Source organism: Macrobrachium rosenbergii, chromosome 39, assembly GCF_040412425.1.
Source record: "Macrobrachium rosenbergii isolate ZJJX-2024 chromosome 39, ASM4041242v1, whole genome shotgun sequence".
Taxonomy (NCBI): Eukaryota; Metazoa; Arthropoda; class Malacostraca; order Decapoda; family Palaemonidae; genus Macrobrachium; species Macrobrachium rosenbergii.
The window spans coordinates 6131895-6158416 of NC_089779.1; the positions used below are offsets into that span (position 1 = coordinate 6131895).

At 38.5% G+C, this 26522-nt stretch overlaps 1 protein-coding gene across 2 annotated transcripts in view; it reads right to left on the minus strand.

The window, feature by feature from the left end:
- Nucleotides 1-21766, minus strand: part of LOC136825673 (uncharacterized) — a 42922-nt gene extending 21156 nt beyond the window's left edge. The window contains exon 1 of one of the 2 annotated variants that reach the window (XM_067082364.1): nucleotides 21437-21766. The gene's annotated coding sequence lies outside the window, so the exon portion shown is untranslated. Of the gene's footprint in view, nucleotides 1-18210; nucleotides 18471-21436 lie in introns of those variants that run through there. The other variant, XM_067082365.1, reaches the window with a different exon arrangement.
- Between the last annotated feature and the right edge of the window lie 4756 nt (nucleotides 21767-26522).

Below are 26522 nucleotides of genomic sequence, written 5' to 3' on the forward strand. Positions count from 1 at the left end.
CGCATCTGCGTCACGCACTGTTTATACGCGTCCTTCCGAGCTGTTTACACTCAGGGTCTATGAAGACGAGGCAGCCAGGCTAAGAGAGAGAGAGAGAGAGAGAGAGAGAGAGAGAGAGAGAGAGAGAGAGAGAGAGAGAGCAAACTAAACTCGTGTAATTCCTGCAGCATAAAGAGTCATGATATTCCACCGTCTCTTTAGTTTTACCCATTTCCACACTCACCTCGTGACGTCATTTCCTCCGGGTTTAATATTCGTCCGGAGTCGCGAGGCATAGGGGTGGCGGGTGGGTGGGTGGGTGGGTGGTTCCCGGATACCGGGGATGGGAGAGGCGGGTGGTGTTTCAGTATCTGGGTGGGTGGGGAACTCTATGACTAATGACAAGTTCCGCTATAAACAACGTTTGCGCTTCACGGCAATCCTCCAGTGACCGGGAATGCTTGCTCGCTTCGTGATTCGAGTCTTTCCGCCAATCCTCAGCCCTTTGCGTAGCACAGCCCTTATAGAACAAAACAGTTCCTTGTTGGAAGAGTCGGTAGAGTTCTCGGCTAGCACTCTGCTAGATCCGAGTTCGAGTCTCCTCGGCCGGCCAGTGAAGAATTAGAGGAATTTATTTCTGGTGATAGAAATTCATTTCTCGGTATAACGTGGTTCGGATTCCACAATAAGCTGTAGATCCCGTTGCTAGGTAACCAGTTGGTTCTTAGCCACGCAAAATAAGTCTAATCCTTCGGGCCAGCCCTAGGAGAGCTGTTAATCAGCTCAGTGGTCTGGTTAAACTAAGGCATACTTATAGAACAAAATCTTTGCAGCGGTGCAGTTTCTTAGTTATCCATAATACAACGGAATTCTTCCCCTGCGTTTTATTAATCAAATTTTCGATTACAATTATGTATTTTTGTCAAAAATCTGCTTAATGTTACCGAGCAAGTTGTAAGAAAACAGGAACATAATTTACAACTCTATAAATTCTGTTCTGTTCACTTGTTTGAGACCTCTGTCCCTTGTCAAAGCGACGCATGCTGTCAATCACCGCCGCTGGTTTTTAAAAACTCATCATTCATCGGTTATTTTTTTATCGTGGCAATTCTAGAAAATAGGAAGTACGAACTGAAAGTGTATTATCTAGTGTACAAACGTGTGCATGCTTACGTAAAGTCATGGGTCTCTGTGCTTGAACCTCTCTCTCTCTCTGGTTAGAAATACAGGTACTCAGTTTACTTCCTCACAAAATTGCTTCCCTCTCTCTCTCTCTCTCTCTCTCTCTCTCTCTCTCTCTCTCTCTCTCTCTGGTTAGTTAGAAATACAGGTTTTCATTTTACTCCCTCACAAAAATCTCTCTCTCTCTCTCTCTCTCTCTCTCTCTCTCTCTCTCTCTCTCTCTCTCTCGTTAGAAATACAGGTATTCAGTTTACTCCCTCACAAAATGCTCTCTCTCTCTCTCTCCCTCTCGTTAGTTCTTCATTGGATGGGTCGATAACGTAGGTCCGCGTTCGATTCTTCGGCCGGCCAGTGAAGAATTAGAGGAATTTATTTCTGGTGATAGAAATTCATTTCTCGGTATAATGTGGTTCGGATTCAACAATAAGCTGTAAGTCCCGTTGCTAGGTAACCAATTGGTTCTTAGCCACGTAAAATGAGTCTAATCCTTCGGGCCAGCCCTAGGAGAGCTGTTAATCAGCTCAGTGGTCTTTTTAAACTAGGATATACTTAACTTTTCTCTCTCACTCTCTCTCTCTCTCTCGCTCTCTCTCTCTCTCTCACATGCTTTTACTTCTTGAGATGAAGGAGCTCTTCACCAAATGGTACATGCGTCCAGCGCACCTCCACCTACCGGCATCCCCCTGCCCCCCTCCTCCCCCTAGCAGGCACCTACAGAATCGCTATTCCTGCAAGACGAAATCGAGACCCACCTCGGAACCTGGCAGAGCAAGCAGGACCCCTTCGCACAATTCCGTGCGATCAACACCGTAACGAGGAACTGTTACCCGGAGATCCTACTTTATGGAGCTTAGCGAAAGACCGATTTAACGACGTAGGAAAGACTGGCCACGGTGATTGTGATAATACACATGTCGCTTTCTGCCTGTCTGTATGTTTCTCTCTCTCTCTCTCTCTCTCTTTCATATCTGTCTATCTATCTGTCTATTTATCTATATATATATATATATATATATATATATATATATATATATATATATATATACATATACAGTATATACACACACATACATATAGGTATATAATATACATTAATATATATTTATGTGTTTATTTATATATATACATATATATATATATTGTGTGTGTGTATGACTGTGTATAGGTATATCTATAACTTCAACTGCTGAATAGGATGAACACCCTGTGCAGCAAAATTTCCCCAATATATTAGTTGCTTCATACACCTACATACTGTAGAAGGCTCACCAGCAGTACATCGAAATCTGTACGCACATTGCGCCATCCACCACTCTCTTACTCGTATTGTTGCGCTTCCTGGAAATGAAGCCCCTTCCTTTCCAGTACATATTTCACCCCTTCTGTCCGCCCATTTCTGGTCCTTCCTCTGCATATTAACTTCTTTTTAACCTGTAGCTCTCTATTCTTCCAACATGACTGAACCATCTCATCGTGCTCTGATCCATGCTCTCGCCTAAGCTAACCTTTTCGCCAATTCCACGAATCTCCAAATTCTTCGCCGCATCAGTTATCCTGACGCCTCAAATACTACGCAAACACATCGTCATCATCTCAACAGCACCAGCTTTTTCTTTTTATTTTCATTCGCATTCAGCATCCACACTTTTGCATTGACATTTTAAAAAGAGAAAAAGAAATTTCATGTAGTTGTGCTGCTTATGACGTAATGACAGAGAGCGAATGACGTTCGACGAACCCAAACTTATCTTGTAGCTATTTCTTCATGAACGCAGAATGATCTTGATGCAACTTATTCTTCATTTTATTTTTGAGAGAGAGAGAGAGGTAAGAGCTTGTTTCATGAACCAGACGCATTTTTTTTTTTGCAACTATTGCTTCATCTTCTTCTTTGATTTGCAAGAAGTATTCCGGAGAGGAGGGGGGCGGAGTAGATTTACGAAAATTCTGATGTCGTTCACCTCGGAGTATGTGCCATGTCATGGCGTGGGAGGTGATGTCCGAAAGCGCTTCCTTAGTTAACGTACAATTTATCTGGTCCGGTTTATGAGGGTCACATCTAGCCCGGGGGCTTCGCCTTCGGTTTACGTGGACCAGTTAAGCAAAGTGGCCCAATTCGATCTGCTGACTATGCATCCCGTTTCTTGCAGTGCTTTTCATGGTACTCAACCAGTATCATAAATAGGAGCCATTCTCGCTCTTTACAAAGACTTATGGTATGCTTTATTTCAGTTCATTTTCAAGCGTCGAATCTACGTGATTCCGCAAGATTTTGCTCGTCAAAGCAAGAGACGTAAGTAAGGATCTCTGTCAGTCTTCCTCGGTGTCACTGACCACTGCGTTAGTGACATTTGTCGTCCAATTTCAACCTCAGAAGGAAAAATGTTTGTAATTCCGTAAAGTCACAGAGGGAAAACTTTTCCTCTTTTGAAAGTTATCATTAAAATCTTGTTTTGAGTATTGCTACCTAAGTTCTCTTACTTTTAAAAAAATCCTGGATTTAATGCCAGAAGTCCAACTTTTTACGGCTACAGAAATCACAAAACGGCTTCTAACGACGTTGCGACATTTAAATATTTTCCCTTAAGTTGACGATAAAGACCATTAATTCTTCGTTTTACTCTTTTATTCGTCATCTTCACCGTCGTGTACAGACAAGGATTTTTGTCTTCAGACATTCCTAACAATCAGTGAGTTCAGAAATCGTCACTTTTGCAGTGCTGCTACTACTACTCCTACGGCTCCATCGAGCATTACTGATTATGGTGTATGTCTAGAGCCTATACTATCCATACATGCCTCTCCTCCATGTCTGTGCATCGAAACCACAGCCTTTTCTGACACTGCTTCTTCACGGACCCATCACGTAGGGCAAGATTAGGAATTCTAAGGAAGGATTCAAATCTCAATACTTACCCCTGAAAAGTAGCCATTGAATGGTAAACACTTGGAAAAGTCTCATTAAAAACGGCGAACCAGATTATGGTCCAAGTTGAGAAGAAGAAGAAATAGTTTATTATTGCTCCCGCCCCACGCGAAACTTTCCTTGGACGTCCATAGATGGCGTCGCCTGAACCACGCAACTTTTCGCCCGGCACAGCGTCACGGTCACGTCAGCGATTCAGGCAAACAGTTATGAATGATTGCGAAGGCAATTTCCCCTTCCTCGAAACTATAGCCCACCGGGTTCATCTTGGCCCATACAAGTCACGCTCCTGGTCGAACGGATGATTTAACATCACCTTCCTCAGCATTTTTTTTTTTTTTTTTATTCTGTGTTCCCGTCTTGCGACGTATTTTGTAAGTTCCGGTGATTTCTCCACGAATAATAATCTTTCACTGTCCGTTATTTGGTCCTCTAATCTCGTGATGCAATTGCCTTGTTCTGAAGACATGGTTTCAGGTAAACCTACCCAGTTACGTCAAGAATAGAGACTTAGTCTGAGGTAAGGTTACGTCAAGAATATAGAGACTTAGTCTAAATTAAGTCTACCCAGTTACGTCAAGAATATAGAGACTTAGTCTAAGGTAAGTCTACCCAGTTACGTCAAGAATATAGAGACTTAGTCTAAGGTAAGCCTACCCAGTTACGTCAAGAATATAGAGACTTGTTTAAGGTAAGTCTGTCCAGTTACGTCAAGAATACAGAGACCTAGTCTAAGGTAAGTCTATCCAGCTACGTCAAGAATATAGATGTCTCTCATAATTCAAAAGCAATTTAAGATCACATTCCATAAAGTAAAGTGGTGACAAGTTAAAATTATTCTCTAAAAAAAGCACCAACTTCAAATCAGTATTAAAAACACCTCCTGAACGCGTCTGTAAGAATAATATTACACGTGCTTGCGACTCACAACTGCATAATTCTACGTGAATTTCTGTAATGCACATCTTAATAGCAATACCTCAACGAAAAAAAAAAAATCCCATGATAACAACCTATCATTACAACAGCAGACCTAAGATACATCACTCAAGCAACCTTACGTTAACCTACTTAACGTCAGGCGTTAACCGGCAGTCAGAAACGCAAGCAAAAAAAAAAAAAGTACATTCTCACAATTGCGTGGCAAAGAGGACTACTGCTGTCATCGATACCGAAGTATGTAAGACAAAAAAAAAAAAAGAAAAAAAAGAAAGTGCGTCAATACTGTTATGGCAATTCTAACACCGGTTATCAAGTTTTTATTTTTTTATTTTTATATATATCGTTTGCTACGACTCGGTCATTTTCTTCTTCACTGGTCCAAATAATAGAGGTGAAGTAGTCGGAGTCTTAGAGGCAGACGTTGCGCCCCCCCCCCCAAAAAAAGTAAAAAATGCGCCGAAGCTTCTCCGGCGCAATCGAGTTTTCTGTATAATGCATGAGCCGCGGCCCATGAAACTTTAACCACGACCCGGTGGTGGCCTGAACTATATCGTTTCCAGACGCACGATTATGGCTAACTTTAACCTTAAATAAAGTCAAAATTACTGAGGCTAGAGAGCTGCAATTTGGTATGTTTGATGACTGGAGGGTGGGTGATCAACATACCAATTTGCAGCCCTCTAACGTCAGTAGTTTTTAAGATCTGAGGGCGGACAGAAAAAGTGCGGACGGACGGACAAAGCCGGCACAATAGTTTTCAGAAAACTGAAAGCTATACTGTTCAGTTTAGGTTCAATTGAAGACTAATTTGAGATCTGTTATTTTTACCTATAACAGAAGTGTTAGTTGCATTAGCATATAGACAAAACAAGGCCATGAGATGATGGACTTTAAGTGATAACTTCGATTTATATATATACATATATATATTTATATATATATAATTATATATTTATATATATGTTTATATGTATATATATATATATACATATAATATATATTATATATATATATATATATATATATATATATAATATATATATATATATATATATATATATATATATATATATATTATATATATATATATATATATATATATATATATATATATATATATATATATATATATATATAGGTATATAATATGGGTGTTGCATGGTAATTAGTTTCAGTGAGTTCTAATTAGTCTGTGGGTTTTTACATAAATGTTGAAAAGTTGTTACTCGGTGATTTCTGAATTCGGGATCTCGCGACATCCATATTACTTTGCTATTATTATTATTATTATTATTATTATTATTATTATTATTATTATTATTATTATTATTATCACTCGACATCCATATTACTTTTCCTATTATTATTATCATCATCATTATCACTGTGCCCAATATTATTGCTATTATTACTAAGTTTCCTGTTACACACGAAGCAGACTGGACGCATTGCATCACCTCAATTAGAGATGAACAGAGAATGTGAAGTGTTACGGTACCCTCTCAGTTGTGGTGACCTCTTGCTTTCTCGGGGGTAGGTCACTCTGCCTCAGAATCCGGTTTGTTACCCGTGCGTTAGAATCCACGTCAGTATTGCAAAGTGCTTGCAAATCTATTTAAAAACGGTGCTGCCTGCTCGCTTCCGCATCCAGAGGTCGAGTCATGTATGTGTATGTATGTGTATATGTGTATATATATATATATATATATATATATATATATATATATATATATATATATATATATATAACGTGACCTCGTACTGATACTCGGGATGTGGGTTCAAAACCTGCTGCCGGACATCATTATCTACTTCATATTTCTTTCATGTGGATCTAAGGCTTTGTAGTGACAAGCGTATCCTGAGAATGTGAAGAATTGAAAAGTTAAGAGGGTATTACGACTATTACAATTATATATATATATATATATATATATATATATATATATATATATATATATATATATATATATATGTGTATATATTATATCTGTCGCATAATAGGTAGCTCGTTGTTTTGAACATTACTTAAATGCTTCCCCTTCAGCGTAGCCTAGTAGCTAGCATATAAGATTTAGTTTTGTCATTAAACCAGTCACCTAGATTTGAAGATTCTTTTCTTAAGAAACTGAGGCAGGGTAGAGCTATATATCAACCTTTATTTGCAGCAGTTAAAAAAGTTATTGGAAAGCCCTTATGTGATTAGATTTGCCACACTAGCAGATTTGCTGAATGATTCGAGAAAAGCATATTTCCTCATCAGACTATTGTACTGGAAATGCACGCAAGATCTGAAAATTGTAAGAATATATATATATATATATATATATATATATATATATATATATATATATATATATACTGTATATAGATAGATATATATAGATATATACACACATACATATATATATATATATATATATATATATATATATATATATATATATATATATGCGCGTGCATATTTAAAACGGTGCAATAACTCTCATCAAATTATTGAGAAAACGAGTTCATGAGATGGTAGAAAGGATGTGATGTTACATAACGAACATGCATGCTCTTTCCGAACTCTGAAATTATCTGCGCATGTATTGTGGTAATACATCACGTATATTTCAGTTCATTCGTGGAGAATGCTTGCATGTGTGAGCCTTCTTTTGTGTTTGTTATAGTATGCTTTTCGATGGAATTATGTGTATTCGTTTGCTTGTTATGCAGACATACCTGTAGAATACCTGTAAAATGTAAAATAGTTCACACCCCCTCAAGTGAGGAGAATTATCTCGTCATTTATATCGGGGTCTGAGAGCAATGATTTCAGATCTGACGTGCGCAAAAAAACATTATGAAATCGCCGTGTGGATATTCATAAATGATGCTGACTGTGATGCAATAATGTCTTGCTAAATCGCCGTGACACAGCGATTACTTGCCTTTATTGGAGAATATCATTTCATGACTTTCCATGTTGTCAGTAACAACACCGTGACAGCCGTAATCCCTCCAGGCAAGGTCTCGTCTTCAAAAAATGAAAATACATTATCTCAAAACCTTGGAAGCAGCGTCACGTGATATTGCTTCTGTTTAATGGCGTATTTTTGGATTTTCCACATCGTCGCTTATATTAATTTATTGTTCTGTTAATGAATGGAAGTTTTGTTCCAGATTTTTTCTTTGAATTCGTGTTCATATTTCTTCCCCAAGTGGATTTTTCTGCTGCTCTGCTCAGATGTTAATTAGCCGAGTCTGAATCTAAGTTAACTAACTTTTCAGTGGAGTTGGACTGAATTGGAATATAAAATTTAGACCAGAATCCCAGCGCAGGGACCTATGAGGTCATTCAGCGATGGTAGGAAAATTAAGAGTACAGGAGGACTTAAAAGTGTAGCAGGAGGAAACCTCGCAGTTGCACTGCCATTTTGGTTGTTCGTATAGATTTGCATATTCAATCGCTGATTTACCTATTGCTCTGTTCCGAAATACTTCTTTGTCTTCTCCTTTTTCCCAGCTTATTCCCTGGTCGGGGTCGCAGTTTTCAACGTTCCTCTTCTTTCTTGAAGTCTCATTTCATCATTAGTTTTGGCTGATGTTTTACGGAAGGACGCCCCTCCTTATTTTTTCCTGAGGTGGGCTGACTTGCTCTCGCCAGTGGCTAGATTTTTTTTTTATTTTCTTCACAGAAATACACATACGGGTCAATGCTGAGCATGGCTGGTCAGCAAACTTTATGGAACTTTATAATTGGTGGCTAAACAATGGCAAAGTGTATTTGTGGATTGACAGATTGACAGACAGAAGTAAATAGAATTATGTCAGCAAACCAGGCACTTTCTGTTTACAGACAAATAGAAAGAAGAAGAATCATTCATCGCGCATTTCGCAAAATCGCCCAGCTGTTCAAAGTGAAGCCAATGCTCTTTTCAAAGTACCAGCAATCAGTAATAAGCAAGGAAACGTTACGTCAGCTAAATGGTTTCCAGAAATCAGGCGTTTCTCCTTCATTTCCTTTCTGTGATTGACATTTTTAGCGCAGGAATCAGTGCTGTTTCTATCCTAGTCTTGCGATGGAGGTTTTAATCTCTCTCGTCATGTCTTGAAAAGAGCGAAGTTCTGATTTCAGAAGTGATAAGTTTCCATAGTGATTTAAAAGAGATTAAATGTAAAATGGACTGATGTCTATACTCTCTCTCTCGCAAAGTTTTGTCTTACAAAATTTCTGATTTGTAATCAGTGGAATTCTTGGCCGCTTGTAACTATCTACTGCCATTTGAAAAGTATTGCTGAAATTTCATAGAGATACGGAGTTCAAGTTTATTTATCTATCTATCTCTATATACATTCTTGTATGTGTGTGTGTAAACCTTATACACGCACGCATACACACACACACACACACACACACACACACACACACACACACACACCCATATATATATATATACCAGAATAATTTTATTGAAGCAGTTACCATAGAAATTATCCATCTCTAGAAGAGCCCTTTTTCATTGGAATAAAAGCACTATATTTCTCTCCTGAGCAAGACCTAAAATGAAAATAATATTGCTTTTCGTTCTGAGAGGAATGTGTACCACTTTGAGCTAAACGTTCTGGTAGTACGCTCATTAAATTATTTTCTTCTGTCTCGGATCCACGCAAAACAACTGATCTAAAATGATCAACATAATATTAAAACTCCAGTAACTGTGTTGTTTTTCTTGTCAGTGCTTACGGATATTCTCATCATTTATAACTGAATAATTTTAGCTTAATATTTTCTATCTTTGATATCTTAATTAGGAACATTTTCCTGACTTATTTTAAGAAATAATTCTCATAATTTCTTCCTGAACGAAGTTTAGCTTCGTAATTTCTTTCTTTGTAATCTGTATTAATATTTTACTGATAGATTTTAAGGAATAACTCTAAGTTTGGTACTGAATGAATTTTAGCTTTATATTTTCTGCCTCCGCAATCTGAATTAATATTTTCCCGACTCATTTTAAGGAAAAGTTAACCTCCAATTTTTCGTATCGACAGTTTTGATAAGTATTAAAATATTAATATAAAATGTACTATTTTTGAGCTGACTGATATTTCTTTCTTCCTCTTTATGTTTTTTTTTTTTTCATACGAACCTGGGGAAGGAAGTGACGAGTTGTTCATCGTAAAAACAGCCGCCACAGAAAGCAATTATGACGTGTGATTGCCCAGGCTTGATTTTGGTCTTGTATTTTACAAGACCGTATTATTTCTCTCAAGTTTCTTTGTTACAGAGAATTGCTTCTCTCTCTCTCTTTATATGTATATATATACATATAAATTTTCATATATATAATGTTTTTTATATATATATATATATATATATATATATATATATATATATATATATATATATACACACACATTTTTAGTGCCACGTTCATTCTGAACAGCTAAAGTCAAAGATAAGCGCGCGTATAGAAACTCCCACATTTACAAGAGGTCTCCAATATTTCGCGACAAACCATTTCCTTCAGCGGCCATATTCTGGATCAGATTAAAGATTCATCCTCGCAATGATTTAATTACATTCCAACTTACTTTAACCACTGATGATCATACGGTTATGCGAGGCCTTGTCATCAGGTGATAAATTAATGAACGGGCAGGTGAAAATAGCTGTTATAGGAAAGATTTGGGGGTACGACAAGATTCTTGACGACGCTTTCAAAGTATCTGACACACTCGGACACGAATGGTGGTATTTGGGATAGAAATAGGTACTTTTCGCTAAATTTACTTACGGGAGACTGACAGACAGACAGAGAGATAGAGAATCTATCCTTTGCAACAGAATTTTGATAATGCAAGAATACAAGACAATTGCGTGAGTGATCCTTGTCGCGCGAATTTTAACTACAAAGTGTTTACGTATGTATGTATGAATGTGTATGTATATATAAATTATATATATATACACATACATATATATTTATGTATGTGTATATATATATGTGTGTATATATATATATATATATATATATATATATATATATATATATATATATATATATATATATATATACACACATCGCACACATACACACACACACATATATATAGATATATACATATATATACTGTATATCTTTCTCTCTCCCGTTTCCTAAGCAAAGTCGAACCACCCACGAGTCGACGGTATTGCAGTCAACATGCAAAATCGTTTAACCTTGATGGCAATGGATGTTCTGGTTAGAAGTGGGGCAGAGAACGACCGACCGCTGACCGCTGGCTTAACCGCAGGCCCCAGCGGTCCAGGAATGCAAGCGCTTCTCCGAGATTCTTTGCAAGTCACGATGAGTCTGAGATTTTGCTTTCTTGTTGTTATATTGTTTGTCTCTGCATTGGGGTGGGGGTAGGGGGTGGGAGCGTGAGGATTTGGTGCTCTGATTTCTCATTGCTCTCTCTCTCTCTCTCTCTCTCCTTTTTCTATGCTTGCAAAGTGCGTGTGTGCTTACTTTTACCATATGACTCTCCATTACCAGCGTCTGCGCTCTGATTATCTCGAAAATCAAGAGAATAGTAGTAAATGGATTAAAAGTATAATAAGAGTGGATATATTAATCCATCAGTCATTCGATTTCTGTCTTGGAAGATAGCACTCAGGGGCACACAATAAAAATATATATCGTCTTCAATGGCTCCCTCAAGCATAACTGCTTACGGTTTGCGCGAAACTTGCTCGCTTCACCAGGATCGAATATTTGTTCATGTCCTTCTTCCAAAGCAACGACAGTCCCACAGAGGCCGCCGGCTCGCGAAACCTGGCCAGGATCTAAGAGGATCCACCTCCTTCAGGGTCAGAGATGAACTGATGGAAAGAAATGGCTCTCCAAGTAATAACTGGCGTAAATTACTGCCACTAATGGCTGGCATAAATCATTTTTGTAGGAGGTAAATTTTAGCTTGGTGTTTTATGAGTCTTGTGCATTTCTGGGAAATAAAAAAGGACCTGAATGACGATACTTAAAATTGAAATCCCACCAAGTCCCTTGTGGCCTAGTGGTTATGACACTTGACTCACCAGCAAGAGAACCCTGATTCAATTCCCAGGCGAAGCACAGTGGTATAGGTAAGTTCTGTTACTTGAAGAATATATATATATATATATATATATATATATATATATATATATATATATATATATATATATATATATATATATATTATATATATATATACTGTATATTATATATATACATATACATATACATATATATATATATATTTGTATGTATGTATCACACCAAGACCAACCTCAGATCACATAGCAGTCAATTCCAGCCTCCCAGAGACGTTTCAGTTCCTCGCGTGAATTTCAAAACTCCTTCCCCAACCTCGCGTATTTCGAAAGGACGCCGCTGCCGAGACCACTACAACGGGCCTGGTTCCACCTGAAGGTGCTGAGGTCTTGTCATCTTGTATAGATGGACCAACGACTCTCGGTGACCTTTGTGCAATAGTGATTGCCGTAGTCACTGAGTCTGGGCAGTGGTGATCTCAATTTGAATGGCGATGCTGACTGTGGTAGCCACGTTGATTTTGAGATCATGATAGTGGTCAGAGTGGTAGTAATTATTTTGACTTATTAAAATAGTAGCGTTGGTTATTTTGGGTTGTGATTTTTGGTTGTAATTGCAGTGTTGGCTTTGATGGAATAATGATTATGTTAATGTTAGTAATCATCCTGATGACGATGAACTCAATAATTTTGTTAATAATTTAGGTTTTGTTTATCGGTAGCCAAGTGATTTGATAATGATAATGGTTCGAATTGCAACTTTAGCCCCGTGAATTATGGCGGTACGTGGATATATTTTGTGGTTCCTGGTTTCTGTTCTACATAATGAGTCATAAAAAGTTAGGCTTAATCTATAAAAGCGCTTTATGTCTGGAGAAAACTTCTCCATAAGGATCAAATGTCACCGTAATGCCAAAAAGAAGTTTTGGATGGAGTTTGAATAATACCAGTTTATTGAATATTGCACTAGTCGTTACGTTATGATTATCAATATATATAACCTTTTTTTAGATTCAATCGATTATAAAGACATTCCTGTATGTTTACTTTAAGGAATACCTTCTTTTCGTAGTTTAACATTTCATGAATTTAAAAGCAAAAGAAGAACGAAATGATAAAATTTCCTCGGAAAAGCCAACATATTTCGTCTAATGCCACTTCAGTGCCTGATGACAGTCTCAGTTCGTGATTTTACTCTTATAAGCTTGCCAGTGGAGGATTTTGAAAGATTTCTGAAGAGCAATCTTTGTGAAGGGGAGCATAGGTCAAGCCAGGGTGTCTGAATACAACTTATATGTTGTTAATGAGATAACAAGAACTATTGTTTTAGGCATTACAGGATACTGCACTTCTTCACTTCTACGATTTTCACAGCTTCGTTGTTTCTGCTTTCCAAATTCGTGGAGGCCAGCGACCTCCAACCCCTGCCTCGGCCCGGCTACGCACAGGAGCGAGGAGATGAGAGACAGCAATGGAGACACGGAGGCGTTTTTCTTGACGACCTGCATCTTCTCGTCTCCATCATTGTGTCGAGAATGTGGGGCAGATCGTGAGGTCTGTTTAAACACTCTCGCTCCGCTGGTCAATTCTCTCGTATTTTCTGGTGATTGTTTTTATATATACGTATATTCACGCTGGAGGTTAATTACAATACGCTTTGGCATAAGTGTGTGCTTCTTTGTCAACGAACTCAGTACGCAGGAAGTAGGGCGCCAGATTTTAACCTTTAGTTCACAAAAGTTTTCGATTAAATTAAGGATTTTAGTCTTTTACATTGTATCAGACAGATGGTTTTGAAGACAGCGATGGAAATTTGGAAAATGTTTACTTTTCTTACGAGATGAAGGGACTAAACACTCATCATTTCATCTAAAATTCAAGAATCATACTCTTTTAATTCACCCATGAAAGGCGTCCGCCCCGACCCTGGTGGATGCTTCTTCACCTCGAGCATTTAACTTTCGTCCTTTTTATCTCTCACCATAAGGCCCAGTTTACGGAATAACTGTACAGGACTGTTATTCCAGACGGGATTTAACAATAGTACCGGGAAAGTTCGAACCTTACCCGAGGCGAGTGTGTATTTTGAATAGCCAGAACAGAATCGAGGTCATTCCTGTAATCAAAAGACCGGCAGAGAGAGAGAGAGAGAGAGAGAGAGAGAGAGAGAGAGAGAGAGAGAGAGAGAGAGAGAGACACACACACCTTGTACAAGTTGTACAGAGGTAACCTTGAATTAGCATGTTGCTGAATCCAACGGGACTCGAGGTACACATTGACACCTTTCTGTGTCATGCAAAGAACAGCGAGCAGATTCTTGTCTGCATGTTGCATCAGATGATTTGCAATGTTGATGGTGATGATGATGATGATGGCAGATAGTTGCATACAGTGGTTCATCGCTTTATGGAAGACAGTTTTAGTCTCAAAGGACCTCCCTGAAAGGAATGGTTCAGTTGTGAACACATTTGCCACTCAGAGAAGGATTCCAAGTATGGTCTGGCCTGGTTCTACCTAAAATGAGCTTGAATACCCCACGACAACTACCGATGTATCCGAGGGATGCATATCAAAGGCTACAGTGCGACGGTCGTTGGTTAGGAAGAGATACGGTAGTAACCACTCGATCCGAAGAGAAATAGCCAAACTGCATGCACACCATGAGCAGTAAGGCTACATCGAGCTAAGTGCGTGTGCAAAATTACTTTTTCAAATCCTTCATCTAAAATTCCTCATCTTTGATAATCTTCACCGCATGACGTAAAATCCTGCCAAAATGATACGTAGTCTTTACTGCATGTCATCTTATGCGTGCAACGCTTCAGTTACCTTTGTCAGGAATTATTCACAGACTTTTTTTTTTAACGCACATTTAGTGTGCGTCCGTGCGTACATGTAAAGTACTGGTTTTGTACGTGTAGTTACGATGGGTCACGGCTGGACGGAAGTTAGCGGTCAACGGGAACTTTCTTCTCTTCTTTCTTTTGTTCTCTCTCTCTCTCTCTCTCTCTCTCTCTCTCTCTCTCTCTCTCTCTCTCTCACCTTTTGCTGACGCAAGGTTTCTTATTCCATACGTAAATAAAGTTCTAATCACACAGAGATCTGTTGATATTAGGCTTTTAATATGAAAATAAAACTATGTAGCATATATATGTGTGTGTACTTATATATATATATATATATATATATATATATATATATATATATATATATATATATATATATATATATATATATATATATCTATAAATCTCCAAGATCAATCCCGGGCTGGAGAAAACGACTTGAGGTGGTTTCCGGAAGAGTTCAACTGTGGCGCTGTTGACTTGTTGATTTAAGCAGCGTGTATGGTATCAGGTATTTAGTGAGGAGGAAGCAACCAGTGTGGAGAACTTGAAGGGTAACGCCTTTAGGCGCCATCCCATTTAAGGGGAAAAAAGCTATAGGTTAATTTTTCTCTATATAAAATCATTCAAAACAGTTCTATATAATATTGTATGCATAAACATATACTTTTATTTAACATATATGTGAACATATATTTTTTTCGCCTCTAGAAGCCGTATAGCTTGCAGTTTTTAGGGAAAATTTGGGATGAGGTTGCAGGCTCCTTGCTTTAATGTACACACGACTCACAAGCAGGCACGTATTTCATTGCTTTGTACAACAGTCACAACTATAGTTGCAGTATATGTATATATATATAATATATATGTATACATGTGTGTATATGCATGCATATGTTATGTATATATATATATATATATATATATATATATATATATATATATATATATATATATATATATATTTTGGGCTGCCCATTCGAGAAAAAAAGCTCGTACTGGCACAAGGCCAACTTATTCTCAAAATAACAAAGGAAGAGAGTATCTTCGATTTGAATAGATTCTCAAAATAATAGAGGGAAAACAGCAACAGTTTTTCCTCTTCAAATTTCGGCCTTCCCCGAAAAAAATGTAAATGGCAGCTTTTGTAAAATCTGAAATATTCAAATGATTTCGGTCTCACTAAACACAAAAAAAAAACTTTGCTTCTGTCATGGCAAAAATTCCAGTTAATATCTGGTTTATAAATAGTCATTCTTTTCGTATTAAGTTAAAATTTTGCCATGAATATTCTCCTTTATGCTATAATTTTAGATTTTTTTTTTCTCAAATATTGTCTTTTATGTCGAGTGCAGTTGTCAAGTTAGAGTTGTGAATGTGCGTGTAGCAGAGAGAGAGAGAGAGAGAGAGAGAGAGAGAGAGAGAGAGAGAGAGAGAGAGAGAGAGAGAGAGAGAGAGAGAGAGAGAGCATATCTTATATATAGGTGGAGATCACATCACTTACGTTTTCCTTATTATGATAATTATGACGGCATACATTTTAGCGGAGAAACCGAACACTCGCGTCTGTTAGTTTTTCTTCTCAATCTCCAATTTGTCTGCAACCCACAGCAGACGGCTAGCAGCCAGGTACCTGTTTAACTGTGTAAGAGGCACAGTAGGCTATTTAGAATAAATTCTCTTATATTGCTCCTTCTCCGTCCGGTGATGGAACGTTGTACTCGGTTGTGAACGAAGTAATGCGTTACGAATCCGGAGTCACCGAAGGGTAAGCTCGATGGTTGGTTTAGACTAAGTGGGCTTATGCCATCCAGTGCCCTTGACCTAAGTAGCCCGCAAGTGTGGGTGAAGAGTGAAAGGAAGTGTGAGGCCTGACGTGGACTTCAGGACTCACCAACCAACAGAGGAAACTACTGCACGTTCAGTGTTTTTGACTATACGAGCAGCTGCTAGGCCGAAGCAGTCAGTCAGTGCATTTTGCGCAATTATTCCATGCTACTTCCGATTACCTGAGGCCGCTTTCCGTTCATTGCCTATTCTCTGTCTCTATGCATGCATCAAGGGGCTCCTGATGTCGTGAAACTGTTCTGTTTTCGGTTGTTAATTGACTCAAAGCAACAGGTGCTAGACGGCTGTGTTTACCGAGAGGTTTCGAAGTTCCCCAAGCTGCTTTGTCTGGGCACGTTCCCATGTGCTTGCTTTGGTTCGACTTCACTATAAACACACACACACACACACACACACACACACACACACACACACACACACACACACGCCTCACGTTTATAAAAAGGCCTCCCCTCATCCTAGCTTCTCTCTCTAAATCCGCTAACGTACTGTAATGTTTCATCCGACAAAAGGAACGATTTCAAAAAGTAATCTTGACATATTAAAAAGGCTTTCGTTGCCTATATTTCACACAGAATAATAACTTGAAAGCACCTGACAGATACAAAAAAAAAAAAAATAAATAAACAGACAAAAAAGAGTAGACACAGTAATAATAATTGTCGATAGAGCACAATTTTTCCCAGAAATAAAACTCAGTCCACCTAACGCGATTCCACTGAAAACGGGATCTGGCCACATTCTACCGACTGTAGGTGAATAGGCGTCGTTCTTCACGATAAGACTTAAAAAAAAAAATAAGAAAAAGAAAGAACATGACCGCAAAAATGCGTTACGTCCGGGAAAACATAACAGAATTCCAAAGAAATAGGAAAAAAAGTATGTTACATAAACGTATTTCTCGATTTAGTCCCATCTTCAGTGAGTTACTCTGTACGTAGCCTATATGTTTTGACGTATTTTCTTTTCTGTGGCAATTAATAAAAAACGTAACCTTGTAACAGAAACTGCTACTACTACTACTACTACTTTACGAAATGACATGTTTACGATCATTTACGTGTCATTTTACTCAGTTGCAAAATGCGTTCCCACTTGATGACAGACAGTAAGTAGCTCCGAACTACTTTACCATGGCGTAATCTTACTTAGTAAAGTTCAGAAATGTACGCATGCGCGCGCACACACACACACACACACACACACACACGGGAGCCATAAAATTACGCAAACAAGAATAATATGGAATTACGCATACAGAAGTAACATGAATGAAATGCATACACACAGACAGCTTGAAGTGATGCATGCACAACATGAAATGACATGAATACACACATACACACACACACACATGCACCCAGATAACGTGAAATGACACTCGTACACACATCGATGATATGAAAAGCAGATTCACAGTTACGTACCGTACGAAATGACACAAAATACGAAGTAAGTCTGTGGAGCAGTCTCTACCCCAGAAGAAGAAGAAGAAGAAGAAGAACGCCGTTTCGTCTTTAACGAATTCATCAGATCAGGGAAAGGCAGGTAACCAAGACTGCCGGAGAGGCCTATAACAGCCGTGGAATCACAAAACAGCAACGCCTATCGAGGCTCCCCCTCAAGCTGACCAACCCAGCGCCGTGTGTGATCAAATAACGGGATTGTTAGCCTCTTCTACCACCGGCTCCTCAGTATCTCCCCCACCCCTTCCTCCGTCTTCTTCCTCTCTCCCTCAAACCCTAGTCGTCATCGGGGCCACCCCCCCATAGAGGATATCCATCCCAGGGCCCAGCCCCAACGGCCCAACCCCGCACTCGACAGAAATTCCCTTGACCAGAAGCGCTGGCCGGAAAAGTTCTTCTACTTCCACGCCTGGTGGCTTCCCTGAATTGTAATTTTCTTTCTTTTTTTTCCTGCCTTTCTTTGCTTATGTACTCAGAATGTGGCTCTTGGAGAAATAAAACTGGGCCAGATGATTTGATGAGATCTGAGACTATATTTGTTTAGTGAAATCCCGAGAACTTGCAGTTTTTTAACATTTATTCAGTTTTCGCTTCTTTGTGGACAATTTATTTATTTTCATTGACCAAAGAATAGCAGTCTGGTTTTGTTAAAAAAATAAAAGGAAAAAAAGTAAAGCACTTAGCGGTGGCACACGGTTTCAGTGTTGACTAGCAATTTTAGATGTTTAAAAAAAATGTCTCGTTTTGAAGACTTATGGGAGGAAGCCCGCGTTATGACGCCCCGCCCTCCTTTCCCCCCTTTTCACCTTTATTATTATTATCATTATTATTATTATTTTCACGGTCTGTCCTCGAACAAGAAGAGCCCTTGCCAGAACAAGGATGGCTTAACTAACTTGTTTTCTTTTGGTCTGAGCTACAAAAAGCACATTAGGTTGCCCATCCTATTAAGATTTAGGCCCAAGAAAATGTAGGCTACTGATCTTAAGACTATTTGTTTAAGGAGGAACGCTGTCGGAGGAGCATTGCTTTGTGGAAACGTTCCATGGAGATGAACTAAGAACATTTCAGCAAACCTTTCATCCAGACGTCATTGTCAGTCAGCACTTCAGATCTTCATTCAAAAATGATTCCATGGTCACGAAGAATTTACTGAACTTATAAGATGCGTGGTCCAGTGGCCGTTGATATAAATAGTTTACTTGGTAATTAGACAACTCTGGTGCCTGACAGTGGTAGTGACTCGACTATGGTGGCTCGCAGCAGGTTTGGAGAAGTGTAGAAGCCAGCAACCTCATTTCAAAAGACTTGCTAGGAACTGGAAGGCCAGCGCCCTTTGGTGTTATTCCATGTAAGCAGAAAGGCATGTGAAGAATTGAGAAAGCCAAGGTAGCGAAAGGTGCACGTTTGTTAAAATGTTATTTTAACTTGCTAACAGAATGTTCTTTTTCTGAAAAGTGTATTGCAAGGAGACTTTACCAGGATTAGTGAAATGTTCTGTAAATCTCAACGGGGAAGAAAAGTGCGTCGAATATAAACGACAACACGATAGAAATGAATAAGAATTGTTGATAGATGGAAAGGTGGAATATTGGTAGAGGAGTCATTACTTCAAATGATGGCAGGACGGGCGAAGGGATTAGTCTCAAAACTATGCCAGTGAGAACGAGGGGAATCCTATGAGGAACCCATAGAAAAGGGCCAACAGAACTCACATACGAAGAAGAACTAAGCATAAGAAATTAATCTTTTGAATGAAGATCATTGTAAGGTCGCCATCTCTGGAGAAATGACAAAGAAGAATAAAACCTTTCCAAGTGAAATTACTCAGAGGTCCTGACAAATGTCGAGGCAAAGGTAGGAATGACATGGTTCTTTGACTTACTGTAGTTTCGAGGTAAATGAAAACTTTATTATAAGAGCATCAGAGTGTCAAAAGAAATGAAGTTTTGAATCATTTCCACCCAAACCATAAGGCAAGACGGGCTCTAAAGGATTTGTCAAGGGCTGTAAAAACTGCTGATGAGCCTATACCAAATTTTTAGTTTTCTGTGAAGGAAAACTATTGAGATGGCTATTTATCTGTCCGTCCGCACTTTTTCTGTCCGCCCTCAGATCTAAAAAACTGCTGAGGCTAGAGGGCTGCAAATTGGTATGTTGAACATCCACCCTCCAATCATCAAGCATACCAAATTGCAGTAGTTTTTATTTTATTTAAGGTTAATATTAGTCATGATCGTGCGTCTGGCACCACTATAGGTGCCAACAACACAGGCCACCACCGGGGCGTGGCTGAAAGTTTCATAGGCCACGGCTGAGAGTTTCATGAGCCACGGCTGAGAGTTTCATGGGCCGTGGCTGAGAGTTTCATACAGCATTATACGCTGTACAAAAAACTTGATTGCGCCGAAGAAACTAAGAAAACTAAAGCGCATTTTTACTTGTTTGGCAAGGGCCCGTGCTGACGTACGGACAAACAGGCTGAATTAGTGACGTCATCCATATACTTTTCGCTCCACCGAATGGTAATGTTTCAACTAGGTTTCGTCCAGCAAAGAAGAGAGAGAATTCATTATCTGCCCAGACTACCTCATAACACCAGTCAGGCCACCTGTTCCCACAATTAATCTGTGGAAACTAGCAACCATGAACTTGCACGGCTGAGTAACTTTCGTTCCCTGTGCCGCCAATCTGCAGAATTCTCTTTCTACTCTCGCATTCCCTTCTTCCGAGAGGTCTTGATTAAGTAAGATTTTGATGAAGATGTCACTTCGAACAAAGGCCCGATTACAGACAGTGACTGCATGATTAGCTAGCAAGTTGAACCTTCCGCGAGGAAATGACAGCTTGTTGTTGTATTACCTCTTATTTTTAATGTTTACTTTGGATATTTCATTCATAACTCCGTCTCGTCATGTTTTCGCAAATGAATTGTTCTTGATCCAAGCAAATTCACGTAAACGTTTATTCAGTTCCGTTTAAAGACAAAGGCATAATTTGCTTTGCGAACAGTGGTGATCGATTGGCACATACGAACCGATTTTGCTAAACATTAATGTGAAACTAAGTTTTTTTTATCCCCCATCCTCGTCGGTGTTCTGTCTGAGATCTTTTATCTGCCAGTTACAATTTATAAATCATAAAGCCGTTTTGCATCATTTTAACACCAAAGGTTAATCCCACCTACCTCAAAACGTCGTAAAAATTCCTTTAAAAAAAAAGGTATATATCTGAACAGATGTTTCTCTGCTTGCAGATTGACCCCGACTTCGTATTTCAAGACACAATTCAAAAAAAATACACGAAAAATCACACAAAACGTTTTCTGTAATCTTTTTTTGCAAGTTTTCTTAGCACTAAACACCCAGGCGTCTTCGTTCTTCACTGTTATCTACTCGATAATCACTTATCGCCCGGAAAAGTAACGACACAGTCTTTCGTCTCCCTGCTAAGCGAGCCGGGTCTTCCAGGCGTCTCACAACCGCTCTCGACGGCAGTTGCCGATAGAATGAGGCAGACCTCGGCCTCGTCTGTGAAACTGAATGCGATTGGTCGAGGCGGAGGCGAGATTTACGCGGGAGCCTAAAACCATCAGTCGAGAGAAATAAAAATAGGGCGCATTCTGTTTTCTTAGGCAGTTTCTCTCGATCTACATTGTTTTTTTTTTTTTTTTTTTACTTTTTATTGGTCTTTTCAATATTCGTACTTTCTGACCGTTCATTTATTTAACCGGGTGCATTTTCTCTCTCTCTCTCTCTCTCTCTCTCTCTCTCTCTCTCTCTCTCTCTCGCACATAAAAAAAATTGTCTTCTGAGTTTTATCCCTGAGTAAACTAATAATCACACCTTATTTCCCAAGAATACCCGCAACTACATCATTTTAGGATATCATCTATTTAGCGTTTTTTTAACGTCACAGCACAAGACTGTGACTGTTTCATATGCATATGCTTTTTCTTTCATTATTTTCATTTGTTTCATCGTCACCTCTTTTTTGTACCATCATCATTACATTTCTATCCATTCCCCTGTTCTCTTTATATCATCTTTCGCCATAGTTATTGCAGCAACTCCAATTCACAGAAATCGACCATCCGAAGTTCTTGAATTGTATGTCTTCTGTCTCCAGACGACTTGATTCAAAAGAGAGGGTGGGCCGTGGCGTCGTTGAAGAAATGTAGATGAGGTGTGAGGAGGAGAGGCCTCTTTGAAGGCAAACTTGCGTGCAGGGCATGAGCAGTAATGCCCGATGGAGCCACCGTGGTAATATCACTAGTTACCGCGACGGTAATATCACTAGTTATATATAGTTTTTGAACGGCTGTTGAGAACCGCCTTGAAGCATTCCTTTATTCATTATTCTGTGTCCTTGCGTCTCGTTATCTTTTCCTCCCTCTCCTTCATTCGATCCATCCTTTTCTATCAAACATAGCCTTATATAGGCATACTCATTTAAGAATGGCGTTTTAACATCTTTGAACGAATAGTGCTAAACGTTGTCGAATCTGCTACAGTGAGGCACAGGAAGTGGTATTTTGATTTCGGTGAAATGGTATTTTGATTTCGGTTTTCGATTGCGAGAACTTTAGCAATGTATTAAAATTAACGGTCCAGAAGACAATTTTTTTTAACACGAATTTGAAACCTAACTCATAATTCACGCGTACAAGAACACAGATCAGAAACCAATTCCAAACGTTCAGTGATTTCCCGAAGGTGCCCCAAAATAGGAAAAGTTGTGAAAGCCACGAGATATTTAAGATAAAGTCCGTTGTATATCCAATCGAAAGCGGGTACGACGAGTCAGAACGAGTCAGTCAAGAAAAAAATATATATACTTTAACTGATGAGAAAATGGAAAATGACTGATGACCCCAATGAGACCTGACAGGCGGACCTCCACAAATAAACATTAACACCATGATAAGGATTATGAGGACAAATTAACATTGGATGGGAGCCGTTATAAAGATGGAACATCTAGGTAACTAATTTGGCAAATTCAAAAGGATTATTTTATCATCTCAAGCGTTTCCTAGAGGAAAATGCCGTGTTTTGAATTGAGGTGATACTCCAGATAATCCGACTAACAAATAACCAAAAGAGCGAAGTGAATGACCGGAAATCTCCGAAGGAGGTGCGAGAAGAAGAAGAGGAAGAAGGCGTAACACCTGAGCCAACAGAATCGCGATTAATCAAGGGCTCCCAGATACCGTGACGAACCGAGATCTCAATTTGGCCATTAATGGTTACCGATTTCTCTCTCTCTCTCCGGTTACGAAGAATGATATCACGGATAAAAGTAAAACACAAAAATTGTACATGAAAACGTCTAAAACTTTAGACATCGAACGCTACTAACGGCAGTGACGAGTGGCACACCGAGATATATGACGATGGCGCTGATAACGGTGGTGAGAAGCAGAAGGCCTGCATTCGAATTATCGTCGACTTGGTCTAATCGTATAACATTCTGCTGCGGTTGGAGACGTGGGAGACTGAGTATCGGCCACAAGCACTGTTTACTTTGGTAAGAAGAATCACTCTTGTACGTTCAGGTACCTGTAGTGATAAGTCAACTCTGTTATAAAGAAAAAAAATATCTATCTATCATATATATATATATATATATATATATATATATATATATATATATATATATATATATATATATATATATATAAATAAATGTATGTATGTGTGTTTATGTTCTAGCATAACTCTGAAACTAATTGAGCAATTTCAACCAAACTTGGTATACTTATGACTTACTATCTGGAAAAGAATACTGTGGGGGTAAGACATCACTAGCACCAAAGGGCACCTAAGGGGGGTGGAGGTGGGAAGGGCTTCCCTGAAATGGGGCTGGTTCTGCTTGTAGACTTAGTAACTAAATAAACTCTACTGGTTTGTCATACCTCATTTCGGTATACATATAACTTACTATCTGGAAAAAAAATACTGTGTCGAGTAAGACATCACTGGCAACAAAGGGGGTGGGGGTGGGAAGGGGGTGACATGTAAAAATAACAGAAAACGACAGATATTAGCGTCTAATCCATAGTTTTCAAGGTCGCTGAGATGAATAGTCACACTTCCAATGCCCTTTAAGTTCAAGTTCAGCCCCAATAGGAAGAAGGGGTTGAGGAGGGGGTGAAAAATAAAATGTTAAAAATGACAGATGTTAGTATCTAATCCATAGTTTTTGAGGTCGATGAGATGTATAGTGACACTTCCGATGTCCCTCAAGTCCAAGTTCAGCCCCAGTAAAAATGGGGGTGAGAAGGGATGAATTATAAAATGTCAAAAATGTTGGGCAATGTAACGGAAGCAACTATCTTAACAGGAAAGTGAGAGAGTGAGAAAGTGAGAGGGAAAGGAAGTGAGAGAGAGAGAGAGTAGAGGGAGTGTTAGGGAGGAGAGAGAGAGAGAGAGAGAGAGAGAGAGAGAGAGAGAGAGAGAGAGAGAGAGAGAGCAGAGGGGGTGTTAGGGATGAGAAAGAGAGAGAGAGAGAGTGTTTGTTGGTTGTCATTCAGAGTTTTCTGGGCAGTGCCAGGTTGGTCAGCTAGTATGTATGTATGTATATATATATATATATATATATATATATATATATATATATATATATATATATATATATATATATGTCATGGATAAACCATAATGCAGAAAACTCCCACAACATTAAAGGCTTAATATACGAACAAAGTAGTCTCAAATGCATTTTGTCGACCTTCCTACGCAAACTGCACCGTTCACATCTTAACCTCTACGTATTCTCGCGCGCTCCGAAGATAATAAAACCCTTCTATTCAAGTATCTCTTCCATGCCATTTAGCCATCGCTTTCTGAATCTTCATCTCCTTCCTCCCAAAACTTCCAAATTACATATTCTTTTGAGGAGTTTTTGTTGGTCTCTTGGAGGAAGAAGGGATTGGTGATGAAGCCGTTGAAAGCTCTGAATGAGCGGATGATAAGCCTTATTGGAATGAAAAGGCCGTGATATTCAGGAGGCGAGAGAGCGTGCATGATAGAGGTTAATGGCTCAGTGTGCATGGAGGTTTGACGCACTGCTCATGAGCCTTCTGTGTACTTGTATGAAAGGAGTAGTGTCGCGGAAGTTATCTGCACCGGAGTTTCATCTACACTTCAGCAGTTAAAGCATGGAAGTGCGAGTGGCCATTTTCTCTTATTATCTCACCAGCCAGAGACACTATTAGGAAAACGGCTCATTGATCAAGAATATGTTTATATGTGTTTTCTGTATTGTTAGTAAGAATGTATATTGTATCTGTCACCACGCTGCTTACCAGAAACAGTAAAATCGGAAGCTATGCCATATTTCAGTCGAAGGTGTCTCGTTGGTACTAAACACGAAGGTAACAACGCCAACATTATCATAATATGAATAATTAAAGCGTTGTCTAAAACCAAGTTATCTTAGTTTTTAATGTTTTTTTTTTAAATAGTCCCTCTTTCATTTATCAGCTTATCCTCTTTTTTCTTAATTTCCGCATGGTAATCTTTCCTTTTCCGCAAGTGTTTAATGTTTTTTATTACATTTGTTTTTGGGCATCTGTAACCCATGTCGGAAATTAAGGCCAGTGGGAAGGGTAATCCAGTGCTCATATGTGACCCCCCAACCCCGCCCCCACCCCCAAAAAAAAACAAAAACAGAAAACAGGAGAAAAATGACGAATTGGCATTGTTTTAACCATGCTTTTTTGTCTCATGTGAATTTACATTAATCTTGATGTGGTTATTATTATTATTATTATTATTATTATTATTATTATTATTATTATTATTATTATTATTATTATTATTATTATTATTATTATGTGCCTGCTCGTTTGTATGTGCGACCGTTGTGTTTTCTGACTTTTATTATACATGAAAAATTTATATATATATACACACATATACATATATATATATATATATATATATATATATATATGTATATATATATATGTATATATAATATAAATATATATATATATATATATATATATATATATATATATATTCATGTTTACACTCTGAATTAAATTATGCTAGTAGTTTGGAAAAATACAATCTTTCATGCGTCTAGATTATTGATAACTCCACATTGATTTTCCTAAAATTTTCACAAAGCGAGAACAAGTATTTGACAGGCTGTGATTCAGATGCGGACGCCCCACGAATCTCTCTGGTTTTCAGCCAGTCAGAACTGAAAATTAACGCATTTTATTACCACTTTATTGTAGCCAGTTACGTATTATTTTTTTT